This window comes from Delphinus delphis, chromosome 17, assembly GCF_949987515.2.
Source record: "Delphinus delphis chromosome 17, mDelDel1.2, whole genome shotgun sequence".
Classification (NCBI taxonomy): Eukaryota; Metazoa; Chordata; class Mammalia; order Artiodactyla; family Delphinidae; genus Delphinus; species Delphinus delphis.
The window spans coordinates 74,188,753-74,207,583 of record NC_082699.1 but is presented as its reverse complement, the minus strand read 5'-3'; the positions used below and the strand labels follow the sequence as shown (position 1 = coordinate 74,207,583).

Genomic DNA, 18,831 nt, shown 5'->3' with positions numbered 1-18,831 from the left:
CGGGTTCGTGCCCCGGTCCGGGAAGATCCCACATGCCGCGGAGCGGCTGGGCCCGTGAGCCATGGCCACTGAGCCTGAGCGTCCGGAGCCTGTGCTCCGCAACGGCAGAGGCCACAACAGTGAGAAGCCCGCGTACCGCAAAAAAAAAAAAAAAAAAAAAAAAAAGAGTAGAAAGGATAAATCATTTGTGATATAGAGATATAAATACAGATAGATTTTCTTCCTTAGCAGATGCTACAGACTGTGTCCCTCTGAAATTCATATACTGAAATCTAAACCCCAATGTGATGGTATCAGGAGGTAGGGGGCGTTTGAAGGGGTGATTGGGAAATGAGGGTGAAGCCCTCATGAATGGTATTAGTACCTTTTATAAAAGAGACCCCTTGCTCCCTCCACCATGTGAGGTTACAGCAAAAAGACAAAAACATGGATATGAACTAGGAAGCTTCCCTTCACAAGACATTGAATCTGCTGGCACCTTGATCTTAGACTTCCAGTCCCCAGAACCGTGAGAAATACATTTCTCTTGTTTACAAGGCCCCCGGGTCTACAGTATTTTGTTAAAGCAACCCAAAAGAACAAAGACAGTGGAACCCTTCGTCATAACGAAAAAAAATCTACTTCTAAATACAGTAAGTTGGATTTATCTCATGGACATAATGGTGAGAAGAAAAAAAAACTAGACACAAAAAAGTGCATTCTGATTCTATTTAGAAGTTCAAGAACAGGTGAAAGTAACCTTGATGTAAGTGAGAAAGATAATTGAGCCTTTGGTTACCAACAAGAGGGCCCAAGGGAGCTGCAGGGATGCTGGAAATCTGTCTCGAGCTGGAGGTTCCACAGGTGTAGACATATGTAAAAATTCATTGGAGGTTGGGGCTTCCCTGGTGGCGCAGTGGTTGAGAGTCCGCCTGCCGATGCAGGGGATGCAGGTTTGTGCCCCAGTCCGGGAAGATCCCACATGCCGCGAAGCGGCTGGGCCCGTGAGCCATAGCCGCTGAGCCTGCGTGTCCGGAGCCTGTGCTCCTTAACGGGAGAGGCCACAACAGTGAGAGGCCCGCGTACCGCAAAAAAAAAAAAAAAAAAACACACAAAAAAAATTCATTGGAGGTAGAGCCGGGGTTTGTGCACTTTGCTTATGCAGGTAATGGCTGAATGAAGAAGAAAGCAAGCGCACGTGAGCCAGGATGGAAGTGTGAGGCGACGGGGGGAGGGGCGGGGAAGCACTGGAGATGGAGAGGAAAGGCACCTGACACCTACTGGGTGCGGTGGTGACGCGCGGACATGAAACCCATTTCCCCTGCCTTCCCTAATCAAAGTGGTCTGCAAAAGACTTGCACGTCCTCCACGCCGCAAGTAAAGTAAACCAGAAGACGCTTACCCGAGTGGTTTCGCGGGAACTTGGACTCAAGCTGCGTTTTGTTGGAGCTGAGCTGGTTAAGACTGAACGGGACCACGCACCCTCCCACTGGGCATGCGCGAGTGCCCCGAGTGACCTTTTGACGTCAGACGGCAGAAAACTCCACCCTCCACTCGTGCCAAGCGCCTCCATTTTTGAACGTGCAGAGGCCCGTGGCTTAGTTACGCCTGCGCAGAACGACGACTGCCGCACCTTTTTGCAATCCCCCACGCGCCCCACGCGCCCCACGCAGGGACCTCCCTGCTGCGCCGGGACCTCCCTGCTGCGTTAGTCCTCAACCCATAAATACCTCAGCCCCTGGCCTGTGGGAGACTGGTTTCAGATCTATCCTCCGGTCTTCTTGTCTCTCTGTCCGTTTGTCTCAGGAAAACCTCTGTTTTGGCTTGCTGAGCTTGGGGCTAAAGCCACCCTGGGTGGGTAACAGTGGGAGAAGCAAGAGTGGGAACCAGCTGGGTGGAAAGCAGGGAAGATGAGAAAAGATTCGTCTCGTTAGTCGGGAGCGAAGGGAGGGAACAGGGAATAGCGCTCAGAGAGGCGTGCAAGAAGCCAGAGCCTGATCTGGGCCCTCAGCGAGGGGCTGGGTTTTGTCGGCGGGGATCGGTGGGCAGACGAGGGGGCTGGTCCCCGCAGGGTGAAGACCACGCACAAGGGTCACTGGAGGGGGTCGATCACAGCCTGCCCCCTGCAGGGAGCTTGTCCTTCTTGCTGGATAGAATTTTTCTAGGTTTTTGTGGTAAGGGTCGAATTTTTTTTAAGTCAGTGTTTTGGCAGAAAAAGTGACAGGAGGCCCCAGAGTAGAAAACCTCTAGTCAAGTCTTCCTCCTAGACAGGAAAAGGTGGGGGGTGACTGTACGTGAAACGCGCAGTGCTGCAGCCTTTCAGGAGAAATGCTCTCCGAATCTGAAGCCCACTTCATCACAGGTGTCGAAACGGACTCGGGCAGTACATAATGCATGATTCTGGGGTGGCAGTTGAGGGGAGGAAGCCTAAAAGATTGAATTATTTTTCTTATTAATATTTATTGGCTAAGAAACATCTCTGTCCCCACTAGACCAGAATATGGGCTTAATTTGAAGCGGACGTAACTTGATTTGCGTTTCTGAACCCCCGTGGCTTGGTCCTCCAGGCTGCCTGGAGCAGAGATGGGTGGGCAACGCCACCTTCTTCACTCTGCTGCCCCGTGGCGGTGGGGACTGAGAACACATTAGAAGTGGGTCCCTCTGATGGAGCTTGTCCACCGCAGGGACAAAGATGGGTGGAGCTGAGACTGATGCAGACAGGAAATGAAAGCCCCCAGCACAGAGCTTGGAAGAAGCAGGGAGGCCACAGCCAGCCCAGGGGTGCAGAGGAAAGCGACATGAGCTACAGGTTGGAGGGCGGGTAGGACCTAAGTGAAGTATGGGGGAAGGGTGCTCCAGGCAGAGAGAACAGCATGTGCAAAGGTCCAGCGGCATGAAGGACTGCATCTTTTCTTGGGGGCAGGGGGGCGGTTCTCTCTCCCTTTAGGAACACTAAGTGAGAAAAACTAAAGATTTCATTGATAACTGGTGTTGGAGGAGAAGGAAGCAGACAAGAAAAATTGGCAATAGCTCCTTTCTAGAGAGCAGAGTGCTGAGTCAGGAATGAGGGTTTGGAAAACTGCCTGCAGGTGGGAGCCATCTCCAGCCTCCTAGTGATGGGCAAGGTATGTTGATGACACCTGGGCTTGAAATGAGGCAGGCAGACTGTAAAGGCTCTGTGACTCACCTACAGCAGCCTGCACAGAGCAGGGCACAAACCCCCTACATGATCTCACTGCAGCCCAAGAGGTGGCCAGGGCGGGTGGTCCTATCACAGCTGGTCACAGGGGAGGAAAAGAGAGCCGGACAGGGAGGCACTGCCCAGGTTTCACTCCACGCAGAGTCTGGACTTGGACTCTCGGCTCCTGACTGCAAATCCGGCGCTTTCTGCACAACGTGACCTCTGTCCATCTCTGCTCCGATCCCGAGCATAAACTCGGGTTTTACAGAGACAGGGAAGGGCTGAGGAAAAGGAGGATAGAGGAAGAAGGGGATGAGAGGGCAGGGGTGAAGCGATCAGGAACTGGGTTCTCTCCCGTCCGGCTGGGCGAGCTTGGACTAGTGACGTAACATTTGTGAGACATGTTCAAATCTGTGGAAAAGAGAATTACACCCCTTTCATCAAGCGCTCATGAAATTAAAAGGTTGCAATAAATACAACTGAGCACTTCTTATGCGCCAGGCACTGTGCTGGACACTCTTGCAATCTTATTTACTCTCTAGACCATTCTGCAGAGCGAGTGTTATTACTTCCATTTTCTGGAAGAGGAGACTGCGGCCCCAGTGACTCCGCAACTTTGCCCAAAGCCAGTGGCACAGGGTTAATAATACTCTCCCTCTCTTTAAAAAAATAGAGAAAAACCAGTCCAGACAAAAACAGAAGGGGGAGAAGTCTGCATGCCCCCCACCAGACAAGCCCTGGCCCCTCGAATCCAGCAGTTAGAATCCACCCCCAGGTGCTTCCTTCTCGGTTTATGCTCTTTCCTTTGCCTTTTTAGTTTCTTTTCTTTGCCAGGAGTCAAGATGGCTAGAGGGAAGCCTTCTGTCTTTAGGTGTGGTTTTTGAGAAGAGCTTTTAGGCTGTTTTAAAAAATCTTTTCTGGGGGCTTCCCTGGCGGTGCAGTGGTTGAGCGTCTGCCTGCCGATGCAGGGGACACGGGTTCATGCCCCGGTCTGGGAAGATCCCACATGCCGCGGAGCGGCTGGGCCCGTGAGCCATGGCCGCTGAGCCTGCGCGTCCAGAGCCTGTGCTCCGCAACGGGAGAGGCCACAACAGTGAGAGGCCCGTGTACCGCAAAAAAAAAAAAAAAAATCTTTTCTGGGAAAACTCACTCCCAGAGAAAAGTCTTTCCTCGGAACAAGAAAATTACAAGGGAGGTAACGGATTCTGATCTCATCAGCCTCCCCGAGAGGCTCATCAGGTGGCCTCCCAGATGGTCTCTCATCCCCTAAGCCTCAATAAAAGCCCAGCCCAGCCCCAGGACACTGTGCTGTGGCTACCAGACTAATGGGATGTCTTTCCCAGCAGAGACCCATGCAGGAAGACCCCAAAAGAAGTACCAAAGGGAGAATTAGAGTCAGGCCTGGGGTGTTTCTGGAGAGAGGGGGATATCCAGAGGACACCTGGAGGGATTCAAGGGGAGGAGGCGGGAAAGACGGGGGATGGAGGGTGTCTTCATGATGACACACACCCACAGCAGTGGGTTGAATTGTGTCCCCAAAAGAAAGAGGTCCAAGTCCCAACTCGCGACCTGTGCATTCACCTTATTTGAAAATAGAGTCTTTGCAAAAGTTTTTCTGAGATGAGATCATCCTGGATTTAAGGTGGGCCAGAAATCCAATAACTGATCCTTATAAGACAAAGCACGGGGAGATTTGAGGCAGAGAGAGACACAGGGAGAATCCACGTGAAGTTAGTGGCACTGGTTGGAGTGATGTATCTACAAGCCAAGAACACCAAGGCTTGCCAGCGGCAAGCGGAAGCCAGAGAGAGGCCTGGCGTGAGCCTCAGAGCATCCAGGAAGAGCCAAGCCTGTCGGCACCTTGATCTCAGACCGCTGGCCTCCAGAGCCGCGAGACAGATTGAATTTCTCTTGTTTTAAGATACCCAACTTTGTGGTAACTTGTTACATCTGCCCTAGGAAACTAATACACCCACCTAAGGGCCAGAGCCGCATAGCTCCCAGATTTGTAGCTGGTTTCTGACTGGCTTCCCCGGGCCTCACAGTCAGAGGGAATGATGAGGCAGTTGGGTCCTTTAGCTGTAAACTTCCCGGGCTCATTGGCCCCACGTCTCTGTGTTACATGGGGCTGCAGGAGCCAACACTCTGGGTCATGTTCTCCGCTAGCAAAGACGTGCGAGGCCAGGCCGGGCCCTCCTGCTGGTGTAGGAGCAGAGCCCAGCTACACGGCCTCCCCTGCCCCTGCATGCAGGCTGCGGGCCTTCCATCCTGTCTCCAGGGCCCGTCCCTCCCCGCTGGACTCGGCCCTGGTCCACAGCTGGGAGGAGAGCCCAGGCCTCAGGGCAAAAACCTCCATCCCCGCCCCCTTCCCCAGGCAAATTACTCCAGCAAGTCAAACACCTGAAGGGCTAAGAGCTCGTGGACTCAGCAAACCACCACATGCTGACTCCCAGCTTCTGCTTACCTTCCCCTGGGTCCCAGCTGTACGTGCTTTCCCTTGTAGGGGCCTCACGAGTCCCTTGAAGTGGGCAGGTGCTGATGGGCAAGTATCCATGCAAGAGGTTCTCTGTTTTTTCTTCTTTTTTTAAACGTTCCATAAAGGCAGTCTCCAGCAAAGCTGATGCCACCCAGCCTGTGCCCACGCTGGTCCCTCTGCCTGGAGCCGCCTCCCTCCGTATTCACATGAGCCCCTCGACGTCAGCTCAGCCACCGCGTCCCCTCCCCCCATGCCCCGCGCTGGTTGCGGCACCTCTTTCTTCTCCGTGCTTTCTGCTGGCAGAGGAGCCCAGCTCAGAGGCTGAGGCCCTTGGCTAAAGGCACGCAGTCGAGAGTGCAGGGCCAGGAATGGAAATGCACGGCCCACGGGACAGGGTCCTGCCCTCACAGGGCTCGTGCTCTGGTGCCGTAGGAAAGGAGCGCAGACAAGTTCAGGCGACCCTTCAGACCGGGGGCCACTGCCCCAGCCCAGGTCAGAGTCCAGCCCTCCCGCAAGCTGCGCGTGAGCGCGTCCTGGGGCGGCAGGTCACACCTGCCCACCCATCAGAGGGGCCGGGGTGGGAGTCCTGAGATGCCTGGAACAGGGGGCGGCAGGGTGAGGCCCGTGGACCCGGTCTGCTCGCTCGCGAAAGAAGTTTGATTGGGAGAGAGCCACACGCACTCGCTGATGGCTTGTCGTTGCTTTCTTGCTCCAGTGGCTGAGCTGAGTAGATAGGAGGAGATCTTCTGGCCCGGCTCACAAAGTTTGAAACAGTTACTACCTGGCCCTTTACAGAAAAGGGTTTGCAACCTCTGCTTTAAAGAGCAGAGGCCCCCGGGCACTCGGCGTCCTCGAGGTAGGGCGTTCCAGCCCCGGAGGGGGACGAGAGCCACCCAGGTGTGTGAGCCACCCAGGTGTGTGCGTTTTGTTCTCTCCGGGATCAGGCAGAATGTGTTAGTACCTGCAGGTGGAGGCTGTGGTTGGTTTTGCTCTGTATTTCGGCTTGTTTATTCCTCCTGTTTGTGTTACCGAGTCCAAGCTCGCTCTGCTCGCCGCATGACAGGCCAATGAGTCGGAGACGAGGGAAGAAGCCGGCAGACCGAGAAGCCGGCAGACTAAAATCTCAAAATAACCATCGTGTCAGGGTTTGGATGCCAGTTTCTTTTATAGCACAGAGAGGGGGAGGAGATGAGGAAGTAAAGTAAAAAGGCCCTAAGTTTTGCAAATTTCCCCTGGAATGGCCAGCCTCGGGGAGGGGATGTGCTAATTTCTTCTTTCTTGCAGCCACCCACAGGTGGACAGGGTCCGGATGTTTCCCTGAACAAAGGCACTTTGGTTTAACATTCAGGCAGAGGGGCAGGGTTCCCTGAGGCAGGCCATTGTGTATACACAGTATCCTTTTAGTGCAGCGGGAAGCAAAGGTTAAAGTAAAAGAAACATATCCAGACTTCCGTGTGGTGGCCCAGTGGTTAAGCATCCACCTGCCAATGCAGGGGACACGGGTTCGAGCCCTGGTCCGCGAAGATCCCACATGCCGCGGAGCAACTAAGCCTGTGCACCACAACTACTGAGCCTGTGTTCTAGAGCCCGTGAGCCATAACTACTGAAGCTTACACACCTAGAGCCCGTGCTCTGCAACAAGAGAAGCCACTGCAATGAGAAGTCCACGCACCGCAACGAAGAGTAGCCCCTACTCGCCACAATTAGAGAAAGCCTGCGTGCAGCAATGAAGACCCAATGCAGCCAAAACAAAAAAAAACACACCACTCCAGCCCTCCTTTCTGGCTCCCTGCAGGTCACGAACTCTTGGAGTCAAGGAGGCTTCTCCTTGGAGGTGATTCAGTCTGAACTCGGCCAAGGTGGTAGATACCAGATGTGAAGACGGTGGGTGCTCTCAGGGGCAGGGCTGCCTGTGTCCAAGCATAGACCTCCTCTCTCACTGAGGTGCAGGGGTGGCCATGAGACACAGACTACCTTGCTCCAAGCTGTGTGGGTCTGCTCGTGGCCCAGTCAGTCCCTGGTAGGGAGTAGCCAGAAAATTTAGACCAAGCTTCCTCTTGCAGAAAGAACCCAGTCCACTGGGAGGAAATTCATCACCAAGTGGAGAGTCTGGAATGTTATATGGATTTATTGAGCACCGACTATGTTCAGGACTATGTTCAGGATACGGTGATGGGCAAAGCAGACCCACGGAGCCCCCAAGGAGCTCATGGACTCATGAAACAAACATGCATTTGACAAGGCAGCCCCTACGTGTAAAATCATACCATGAGAATAGTGCTGTCTTTTGATTTCCCCAAAAGTAGAGCTGAGACTAGGCCTCGGGTGCACAGACTTTATTTGGGATGTGATCCCAGGAAGCAGAAGGAGGGAGGGTGGGCAGGCAGGGAAAGAAAGGAGGAGAGGACACACACAGGGATGCCTCTGGGAGGTCAGTGCAGACGAGCAGGGGCCAGTGCTCCTGGGACCCCTGAGAAGTAGGCAGAAACCCTCCTGGAAGGTCAGCCGGAGAGACGCAGTGGGAGGGAGACCGGAGCACTGTCCGCAGCTCCAGGGTGCCCCCCGCTATGAACTCGATCCCACTTCTCCAATGTGGCTGCTCTCGGGGGAGCCCTTGAGGAGAGAGACCGAGACCCCAGCCCTGGACTCAGCGCCGTGCACCAAGACCCACCTGAGTTCTGTGAACTGACGCCCAGGCTGGCGGAGGGAGGTGGGGGAGGGCAAGGAGGATGTGACGTAGGCCCCAGATGTGTCGCTGTAGGTGCTCTAAAGGCAAAAGCGGGAGACAGGGAGACCCGTCCAGCTGGGGGCAGACAAGACGCGCCTGAGGAAGGGCCCAGCGGGACCGGCCCGGGAGGATCATGGGACGCAATGCAAGGATGGCTGGGGGAGGGGACAGGAGATGGGCTGGTGAGGGAGGGGGCATGGGTCCACATTCCTGCAGAGAAGATTACAAGGAAGGGAAGAACAGGAATTCGTGATTTTTGTCTCTCAAAGCTCAGATCCTCAGGCTCTGGTCTGCCTTCCTCCCTCCCTGCCACCTTCCCTTCCCTCCTTATTTTACCTTTCTCCTTCCCCCAGTGGCTTCCCCACATAAAATTAGTACCTGTGTGTTTTATAAAAGTTACGGGTGGCACGTTGTGCTGAGTACCATATCCGCTCTTTCCGAGATGGTGTAGTCAATTCATGGGCAGCCCCCGCGGAGCCGGGAGGAAGGGCAGAGTCCAGACTTGACACACACACACACACACACACACACACACACACACACACCACCACCACCACCACCACCACCACCACCACCACCACCACCACCCCCCACCCCCGTGACCAGAGGGCTCTGCAGAGGCCCGGAGACCCACCTGGGGGTGGGGGTGGAGGGAGAATTCTGCCATGCTGGGTGATCTAGAACGAGATGACGATCGTCTAGGTAAGAAGAGAGAGATTCTCCTGAAAATCGTGCCTCGTCAGTCAGGATTCCAGGGGTCTTCAGTAGTCTAGTCTCATGTCCATGTGTTTTTTTATCTGTAAACATGTGAGTACTACGGATACAGATGGCTTCACATTCTGCTGACCCACAAGTCCAAAGTAAATCATTTTCTTAACATCGGTCACCAGAGAAGAAAACTATAGAGGGTGAAATATAAAAATATAAATATTTTTATACCCTACAGGCAGGTTGAAAATGAGGTAGAACAAAGGAAAATGCAGCTCCTGTGTATAAAAAGCCAAAATAAATTAAAGCAATAAATCTGGAACAGTGACAGAAGGCAATTTAATAAGGCTTTCCAACAAAAGCACATTTTGAACAAGAACACACATCACTACCACCACTGTCCCCATCACCACCATCCCCACGACTTCAGGAAGCCAGATGTGGAATGACGAGAAGCTGAGTGAGAACTCTGCGAGTTGATATGGTACTTTTGGTTTTCCTGATGGCCTCATCCTAAATCATGAAATAATGCATGGGTCGATTTTCTGACCTGTCAAATGCAGATAATAATGATTGCTTTGTGACTGTGACTGTGCAGTTAGAAAATTTGGAAGGAACCCCACTGGAAAAGCATAAATCCTCTATAAATACCAGTGTCTTCATCAGCATCTTAATCATTTTTATCAGAATTGAAGTCATAACAGCAATAATAATATATCAGTTAATTCTTAACCAATTTCTCTCGGGACTATAAAACCCCACTTTATGGGTGAAGATAACAAGGCTCAAAAACATTGCAACTCGTCAGGGTCAGAGCTGCCATACACAGTTGCACAGGTTGTGCACTGCACAGCTCTAGGCTCTAGGGATGCTGTTTTTGTTATCACAGTTTGGGACACTCTCAGCAAAGGGCAGTGAGAAGGCTTGAGCAACAGGCAACCTTTGTTAATTCTCAAAAAGGTTTAGCAGAAGGGCTGGTCAGGAGTTCGGTTTAATTGTCTGACTCGAAGATGACATCTGAAACTTAAAAGAAAGTGTGATCTTTTTTCCAAACTAAATGGTGTAGAATCTCAACATAAAGCCTTCCTTGCCCCATTCCCTGCTGTCCCCAGCTAGGGCCACCCTTGTACTGCAGCCTGGATTCTGGGACTGGGGAGAAAGTTGTGGGTCCTCCCTGCCCACCACGCCACCATGGATGGGGGCAATAACAGATGTCAGCAACAGCCATCTGGGGGGGAGGTTGGAAGATAGCCACGCATGAGACACCAAACCGGAGGGTCAGCAGTCGATAACAGCAGAGGGAGGTGGGGCAGTGTTGTGCCCTGAAGGAAAGTTTGAAGAGAGCTGAAACCCAGGCCCCAGTCCCCACTGCCCAAGCCATGCACCATGTGGTGAGAGGTGCACCTGCCCAACAGAAGGGCACCTTTGCTGGTTCACAAAAAGGCCTCCTGTAGGGAGCTGAGTACCCAAGGGGAAGGGAGGGGAGGGAAGGAGGAAGGGAAGTTGAGGACAGGAGAGGGGAAAGGGGAGAGGGATCCTGTATTCATCTGACAAGCATGGCTTGGTGGTTAAGAGCTTGGGCCCTGTGGTCACACTGCCTGGGGCTAAATCCTGGCCCCAACACCTACCAAGTGCATGACCTTGACAGTTACCTCCACAACTCAGTTTCCTTCTCTGTAAAGTGGGATTGATAGCTCCTTGAGGCTTAAGTGAGTTAAGCGGGGGGCAGGGAGGGTGCTGGTAGATACCCCGCATGTACTAGGTGACTGTCCGCTGTTGTGATGGGCGTGCGCTGGGCTCTGGGCGCCCACGGATGAACCAAACAGATCCTGGGAGGCAGATTCATAAACGAAGATGGATCTCAGCTGTTTCCAGGGGCTGTGATCAAAGACCAGGAAGTCAGGTCAGCCTGGCAGCCAGGCCCCTCAGGACAGAGCAGATCCAAAGAACAGCAAGCTGACAGTGAGGGTTGTGTTTAACTCCTGCACATTCAGGGGCAGAGACTTTACCAAGAGGAGACAGAATAAAACCCAGCTGCTCACCAAGATCTCCCCAACCCAGGCCCAAGGGAGCGCCTCCCGGTCAGCACCCTGCCCCCTCCACGTCCCCTGCCCCACCCAGCACAGCCCCTCAGAGCACTGCACTCTGCACCTCCTCTCCTCAGGGACCTCTCCCCCTCATTCTGCGCCCACCCCCAACTCGGCAGGATTTTGAAAACAAAGAAACCAGTTCGAATCCTGGTTCCACCCTGTTCTAGTTGGTGAGCTAGAGCATTTACTGGGAAGATTCTGTCCCAGCAGGTGGGGCAGGCCAGTCCTTACTGTACACACGAAAGGAGGGATGCTCAGCTAGGAGCCGGAAGGCATGGGCCTTCCTTCGCCTAGTGGTCACTCACCGCAGGCAAACCCCGTAACTTCACTGAGCCTCAGCTTCCTCGCCTGAAAAGCAAACAAGGGTAATGATGGTTGAATGAGAAAATAGATTTAAAAACATTAGAACACTACGAGGCACACAGCTAGTGCTCAATAAATACTGTTGTAATTGTTACACCTGTTGTATAAACAATGCAACCCTCCCCAAGGTATTTCTCCTTTCTTGGTTTGCCTCTCACATGGTTATTTCAGTTCTACAAGCAAATTCTGAGCTCCGTTGTATAGCAGACCCTGGGCTGTATTCGGGGTGAGGAAGAGTATGGTCCTTGCCTTCAATATCTGTCTTAGAAGGGAAACAAACTCATAAATAACCATATTGCAATGGGGTCATTACCTCTCAGCTATTGTTACACACTGCTGTGTAACAAGCACTCCCTAAACTCTGTGGCTTACAGCAACAGTCACCTTCTCACACTGCTCAGTCCTGCAGCGTGGCCTACAGTGCTGTGTGTTTAGCCGATGTACCCTGTGCTCAGCTCCGCCACATGTCTCTCCTCCCCCCGGACCTGCAGCCACCCAGGGCACGCTCTTCTCTGCAGACACAACCTCAAGAGGCAAGTCCAACCACGCAAGCACGTTTCAAGCCTCTATCTGAGATGCGCTCACTAGCATCCCATTGGCTAAAGAAATTCACACAGGCAAGCCCAGAGTCAAGGTGTAATGATATCCACTCTGCATCCACATGGTTCTGGGCAGGGGGTGTGGGTGTAGAATGCGCGGGTGCAAAGAACTGGGCCCAATCTCCACGGGAGCCTGGACTTCAGTTCATTCTGAACACAACGGAGGTGTGAAAGAGGAATAAAGGCCCCGGGAAGATCATGCCGGTTACAGAGAGAAGGCTGCCTTAGAGGAGAGAGGGACTCGAAGCAGAAAGACCTCTTACAAGGGACCCCCTAGGAGTTCCACAACCTGACCCCTGTGAGTGACCGAGGGATGAATCTGAGAAACAGACCACACTCCCCAGTGCTGTGCGCCAGCCCCAGGCGTTTTCCAGGAAATGAAAATCACTCCCCTCGGTCACTTGATAACTTGGGGAAGATCGGTCAGGCAGGCAAGAGGATTTTTCTAAGGCTCCATTAGCGAGGATCAGACGAACGCCAGGTCCAGCTTTTGCTTTCACGTCCACCAGCGTGGGTTGCCCACACTGCATTGCCAATTTTTGGTCGCCCTTTGAGAAGTCTTAATTATCTGGACCCACTGGAAACTGTGTCAGTTATTTGAAACCAAGAGATCGATAGCTCCAATCAATGCCGGGCCATCAAGGCACAGAGAGGTCGATAGAAACAGCCCCAGCTCACACGTCAAACTCGCGGTGCCCGAGGCACCTTCATTTTCTGAAATAAGAACAGAAAACTCTTCAAGTCGGACAGTGTGGTCACTGACTCCCTGACGAGGCCATCACCGCAGCTCTCCGGAGGATATAGAATTAGATTGAGATCTTTTATTTTAGGTGGTTGAAAAGTTTTTGCCATTTTCCCCTTAGGAAACTGGTTATTTATTTTCAAATTGAGCCAGACCTGCCTGAGAAGGTTTTCTTCTCTCCTTCTCTTTCTTGTCTCCCCTGGGGTCCCACCTGATTCCAAAGGCCTCACCAGGCAGAGAAGAGCTGGGCTCCACTCATGATGCCATCATGGCTTTGCCGGGTGACCCCCGTGCCCAGAGGCACACTTGGCCTTCCCCTTGGGTGTCCTAACTTAGACATGGCATGACCAAGCCTGTGTCTCTGCGTCTCCTCTATCTCAGAAAGTGGCATGTTGTGGGTACCATCCACAACTAAAACAGGGGGCTTCCCTGGTGGCTCAGTGGTTAAGAATCCGCCTGCAAATGCAGGGGATGCAGGTTCGAGCCCTGGTCCGGGAAGCTCCCACATGCCGGAGCAACTAAACCCGTGCACCACAACTACTGAGCCACATGCTGCAACTACTGAAGCCCTTGCACCTAGAGCCCGTGCTCTGCAACGAGAGGCCACCGCAGTAAGAAGCCCGCGCACTGCAACAAAGAGTAGCCCCCGCTCGCCGCAACTGGAGAAAGCCCGCACGCAGCAACGAAGACCCAAAGCAACCGTAAACAAAAAAATTTTTCTTTAAAATACAGTTTTTGGTGCAAATAATTACTGAGTGAACAAATGAAGGACACTGGGGAAGTTATATAATCTCCTGGAGGCCACTTTCCCACCAGTAAAGAAATGCAACTATTTCTTATCCCTAGGAGCAGTTTAATGATTGGCCCCAAATAGGTGAGAACTTTAGCACCATGCCTGGCACACCTGGGCCTGCTCCTTCTGCCAGTGGAGACAGGAGGCAGCCATCTGTGGGCCACAGGGAGAACTGGGGCTGGGTGTTCCCAGAGCAAAGGGAGAGCAGGGAATTGAGAGGCCCAAAGTTTCTCGTGCAGGTTCAGAACCAGCCAAGGATCCTGTGGAGAGAGAAATGAGATTCTCTCGTGGAGAAAAGCCCCAGAAAAACACCAAGTTGTCAAGACTGAATGTAAGAGACCCACATGAGCAGCTAGTGATGTCAAAAAGTAAGGGGACAGCACTGCAGCTGGTGGGGGGGGTCACAAATCGCTTATTTGCTCCATACAACATGGCTGCGGGGTTCCGGCCACTACATCCTCATTCCAGGTAGCAGGAAGGGAAATGGGGAATGCAAGGAGCACTTCTAGAAGCCTGTCCATTGGTTGAACTCAGTCCCATGGACAAACTCGTCTGCAGGGGGCGGTGAGCAAGGTAACCTCTCAGCAGGTCAGGGCTCCCTCTAACAAAATGAGAGTTTTCTTATTTTGTTGGCAGTGAGGAAGAGCAGAATAGACATGGCTAGGGGACCAGTTGACTCTGCCACAGGCGGCTTCTGCCCAGATAGCCAACATCATGCTGGGGGGTAAGGGGGGCTGAGCATCTGGGCCACCCTGGGCCAGAGAGGACTCCAGAAGGGCCTGAGCTGCAGGCTGACGGAGGAGACAGGACTCACTGTCTGCTCCCCCCGGCTGGCCCATCTCCTTAAAACAGGGCGTAGGGGGCGAGGACCAAGAGACAGCATAGAGGCCAAGAGGAGAGAGGTCTGGGAGGCCTGGGTCCCAAACAAGGGAGCTGGGTTCAGGGTCAGGGTTCCAATCCCACAGCTGGGGTCTTGGACCTTGTGTGAGCTCCCAGGGCTGGGGTGTGGAGAGCATCTGCATGGATTTATACTCCACTGTTTTCAACATAATGGAGTTCTTTCCATTTTATTAATTTTTTTTAGTTCTTTCCATTTTAAAATAAACTAATCACAAGCACTGAAAAGTGATGTCAATGCCACTAAACACTAATTTTTAAGAATGGTGAAGAAGATGTGTTGTATATATACAATGGAATATTACTCAGCCATAAAAAAGAATGAAATAATGCCGTCTGCAGCAACGAGGATGGACCTAGAGATCATTATACTGAGTGAAGTAAGTCAGACACAGAAATAGCTATGATATCGCTTGCATGCGGAACCTAAAAAGAAATTATACAAATGAACTTATTTACAAAACAGAAACAGACTGAGAAGGAACTTATGGTTACCGGGGTAGGGGGAAGGGTGGGGAAAGGGATAGTTGGGGAGTTTGGGATTGACATGAGCACACTGCTGCTGTATTTAAAATGGATAACCAACAAGGACCTACTGTAGAGCACAGGGAACTCTGCTCAATGTTACGTGGCAGCCTGGATGGGAGGGGAGTCTGGGGGAGAATGGATACATGGATATGTATGGCTGAGCTGCTTCGCTGTGCACCTGAAACTATCATGGCGTTGTTAATCGGCTGTACTCCAATATAAAATAAAATTTTAAAAATGCAAGAACCGGCAACTCAGACACTGATACAACCAGCAACGCGGACACTGACACACTGAGCAACTCCCTTTTCCTCCTGATGGCCACTGAGTCCTGCTGGCCTGCCCTCCAAGCGTCAGCGCTCAGCCCCTCCTTCCATCCCCACAGCTCTGCCTCCATCTGACCTTCATCTCTTTGGTCCTGGACCATCTCCATCACCTCCTCACTGGTGTCCCTGCATCCCCCTTCCTTGCTCTCCGGGCCATCCTCCACCAGCTGCCAGGAGGGATGATTCTAGAGCTGTGGTCCTCGGTGCTTGTTACAAGCACAGAACCTCAGGCCCCACTGTGGACCTACAGGACACCGTCTGAACTGTCACGCTATCCCCTGGGGATTCTCACGTACAATAAGGCGTGAGAAGCCGTGTTGTAACCCACACCCCAACCGTGCCACGTCACCCCGGCGTCAAGGGCACCTTCACAAGACCCTGAAAGACAGTGTTCTTAGCCCTCCCAGCTGCCTCTCCTGCAGCTCCCCTCTCTCCATGCGCCCCTAGAACCTTCCACTCCAAATACAGCGAGCTACTTACCATCCCCCAGACGCTACTGTTGTGTGTCCCCATATCTGGCCCTTTCATTCATTCATTCAGCTATCATTCATTCACTCCTTCCACAAAGATACACCGATGCTCAGGGCATGGGACTGGGGGGCGCTCGTCCTCAGGGAGGTTAGTGTCTCCATAAGGAAGACACTAATGGGGAGAGCAGTCACTAAACATTAAGTGACTGATTATGCGACGATTAATTACGTCCATGTGAGGGCCTTGCCTGAGACGTGGGTGATGCGAGCACACAACAGGGGTCTAACCTAGAAGATGCCTCTCAGAGTATGAAGACAGGCCAGACAGAGGAAGCGTGTGTATGAGGCCACGAGAAGTCCAGAGCTCCCGGAGTATGGAAGCAAAGAGGAGAGTGGCCCCAGGAGGCTCACTGGACGGTCCTATGTGTCCTCAGAGGCCACGGTAAGGGATTGGCCAGATGGAGAGATGAAGTGTGCTTAAAGAGGTCCCAGCGTCAGTTTTCCCATCTTTGGAGTGACCGGGCCAAGCTTTCTAAAGTGCCTCTCCCCAGGAAAATGTTGCAATCCTACACTATTCACAGAGGAGGTTCCAAATGCCTTGGAAGTTATCCCTGTTTTCCTACGGTGACTACAAACAGCAGCCGTTGCTCCCTGTCACTTGGGCGAAAATATGGCCACATGTGTGAAATGGATTTACTGCCAGAGAAGGGGGTATTAATCCAGCTGCAAGTTTGCTCTGCTACAACCCAAGGCAGTAAATTCCAGCTAGCCGGCAGCAGCTCTGATACAGCATGAAATACGGTGCTTATGGTGTGTGTGTGTGTGTGTGTGTGTGTGTGTTTAACAAAGGGAACTCTTTTTCAGATTCTTAATTGACAATCACATGTTCCCATCTAAAAACCAGAGCAGATGATGAGATCATAAAAACATGAGGCAAAAAAATGCCCGTTCCCTGCCCTTATTGACTCTTCAACGTACAGAGTTCATTGAGGGAGCCTTCTTGTCTGCGGTAGGGACTTTCCTGTGCTTTTGAGTATCAAAAGGAAAGTAAACCAGCCAGAATAATTCATTGAACACGCAGTAAATGCAAATTGGCTTTTAAGAACAATAATAGCGAGTATTAATATTCCTGGTTATTATTGTCACTAACATTTACTGAAAGATCCCAGGACATGGTGATTATTCTAGAGCTCCCTCCTGTAGATTCTGAAATAGCCAGGAAAGGCAGGCTGCTATTATCCCCTGTTTCTGTTGACTGACGAGCACTAAGATCAGAGAGGGTAAGTGTCTGTTCCAGGCTTGCACGGGTGGGTAAGGAGCCAAATGTGAACCCAAGCTTGTACGTTTCCCACCACATCACAGAAATTAGACCCAGATCCCCAAGGTTGACACACTTCCTCATGCTCTAAAGTGGGAAGCCCCTCCACTCTCCCCAGCTGCACCTGCACCCCACCAATCCCCTATTTCCACGGGTTCCAGGGAAGATTTGATAAAAGTCCCAAATCCCCAGCTACTCCCTTGGGCTGGTTATCTGAACTGGACCTTATGGCAAATTTCTCCCCAGAACAAAGTCTGCTTCAAAAGGCATTTTCCTGGCAATGTCTGATGCTAACAGGGTTTTTCCCAGATAGCTGTCGTTTTCAGCCTCAGTTTTGTTCATTTCATCAACGTTTATTGAGCACCTACTGCATGCGATGATCTCAACCCTGGGGAGGCAATCATGTGGCTCGCACTCTAGCGAGAGAGAAGAGAGGGAACCAAGGCAGGGAGGAGCGCTCACCCATCCCCAGCCAGTGGCCCCATCAAGTGTACTTCCTTGGAGAGCCTTTCCCACGATGGGTGGAAGGGGGGTTGGCCAGCGAGCGCCGGGCACAGGAAGCTACTTGCGTCCAATAGCTACCTTTCTCACCCTCCTTCTTGACCAGCAAAACCTGCCTCTCAATGACAGAGGTTCCAAAGGCAGGTCCTCAAGTTCCCAGGCTCCCTTGCCACTAAGAGTGGTCATGTGATCAATGCCAGCCAGTGAGAGTGGAGGGCAAACCTGTTGAGGCTTCCGAGGAACATTTCTCTCTGATAAGATACAGATGCAGAAATAGAAAGCCTCAGCCCTGTTTTTTCTCATCTTGATTTTTTTTTTTTTTTTTTTTTTTTGTGGTACGCGGGCCTCTCACTGTCGTGGCTTCTCCCGTTGCGGAGCACAGGCTCCGGATGCGCAGGCTCAGCGGCCATGGCTCACGGGCCTAGTTGCTCCACGGCATGTGGGATCTTCCCGGACCGGGACACGAACCCGCATCCCCTGCATCAGCAGGCGGACTCTCAACCACTGCGCCACCAGGGAAGCCCCTAGTCTTGATTTTTTATTTGGCTATGTGAGGAGGTCAGAAATCCTGTGACATGGAGGACTTCAAAACGCACTAAGGAGACAGAGTAGAAAGAAGGAAAGGACCTGGGTTCTTGACAGCATCCTTAAGCTGCCTCTGGTCTGTAAAAGGAAGATGTGTCTATAAATGAAAGAATGGCAGCCTGAGCAACCTAGACGTCAAGGCAAAAATGGAGAACAGCCAAGTCAATAATAACCGTTTCTCTCCAGAAGAAAGCAAATGGATTTATCAGAGCAGAGACAATGGCCATAGGACGTAGCACCCAGTAACTGTTTGTTCTATCCCTGAGTTTTCTTTTTAAGATATATATATATAATGCTTTTCTTTTTTAAAAAAAGTTTATTTATTTAATTTATTTTTGGCTGCATTGGGTCTTCGTTGCTGTGCGTGGGCTTTCTCTAGTTGTGGTGAGAGGGGGTTACTCTTTGTTGCGGTGTGTGGGCTTCTCACTGCGATGACTTCTCTTGGTGTGGAGCACGGGCTCTAGAGAGCAGGCTCAGTAGTTGTGGCGCACGGGCTTAGTTGCTCCGGGGCATGTGGGATCTTCCCGGACCAGGGCTCGAACCCGTG

The 18,831-nt window shown here is 52.1% G+C and overlaps 1 long non-coding RNA gene across 3 annotated transcripts in view; it reads right to left on the bottom strand.

Moving 5' to 3' along the window:
• LOC132440391 (uncharacterized) overlaps positions 1–18,831 on the bottom strand; it is a 166,489-nt gene that overhangs the window by 140,365 nt on the left and 7,293 nt on the right. The window contains exons 2-5 of one of the 3 annotated variants that reach the window (XR_009522562.1): positions 11,468–11,510; positions 10,725–10,950; positions 8,999–9,062; positions 7,971–8,249 (exon numbers count right to left, since the gene is read on the bottom strand). This is a non-coding gene — a long non-coding RNA (uncharacterized lncRNA). Of the gene's footprint in view, positions 1–7,970; positions 8,250–8,998; positions 9,063–10,712; positions 10,951–11,467; positions 11,511–18,831 lie in introns of those variants that run through there. The other 2 variants (XR_009522561.1, XR_009522563.1) reach the window with 2 other exon arrangements.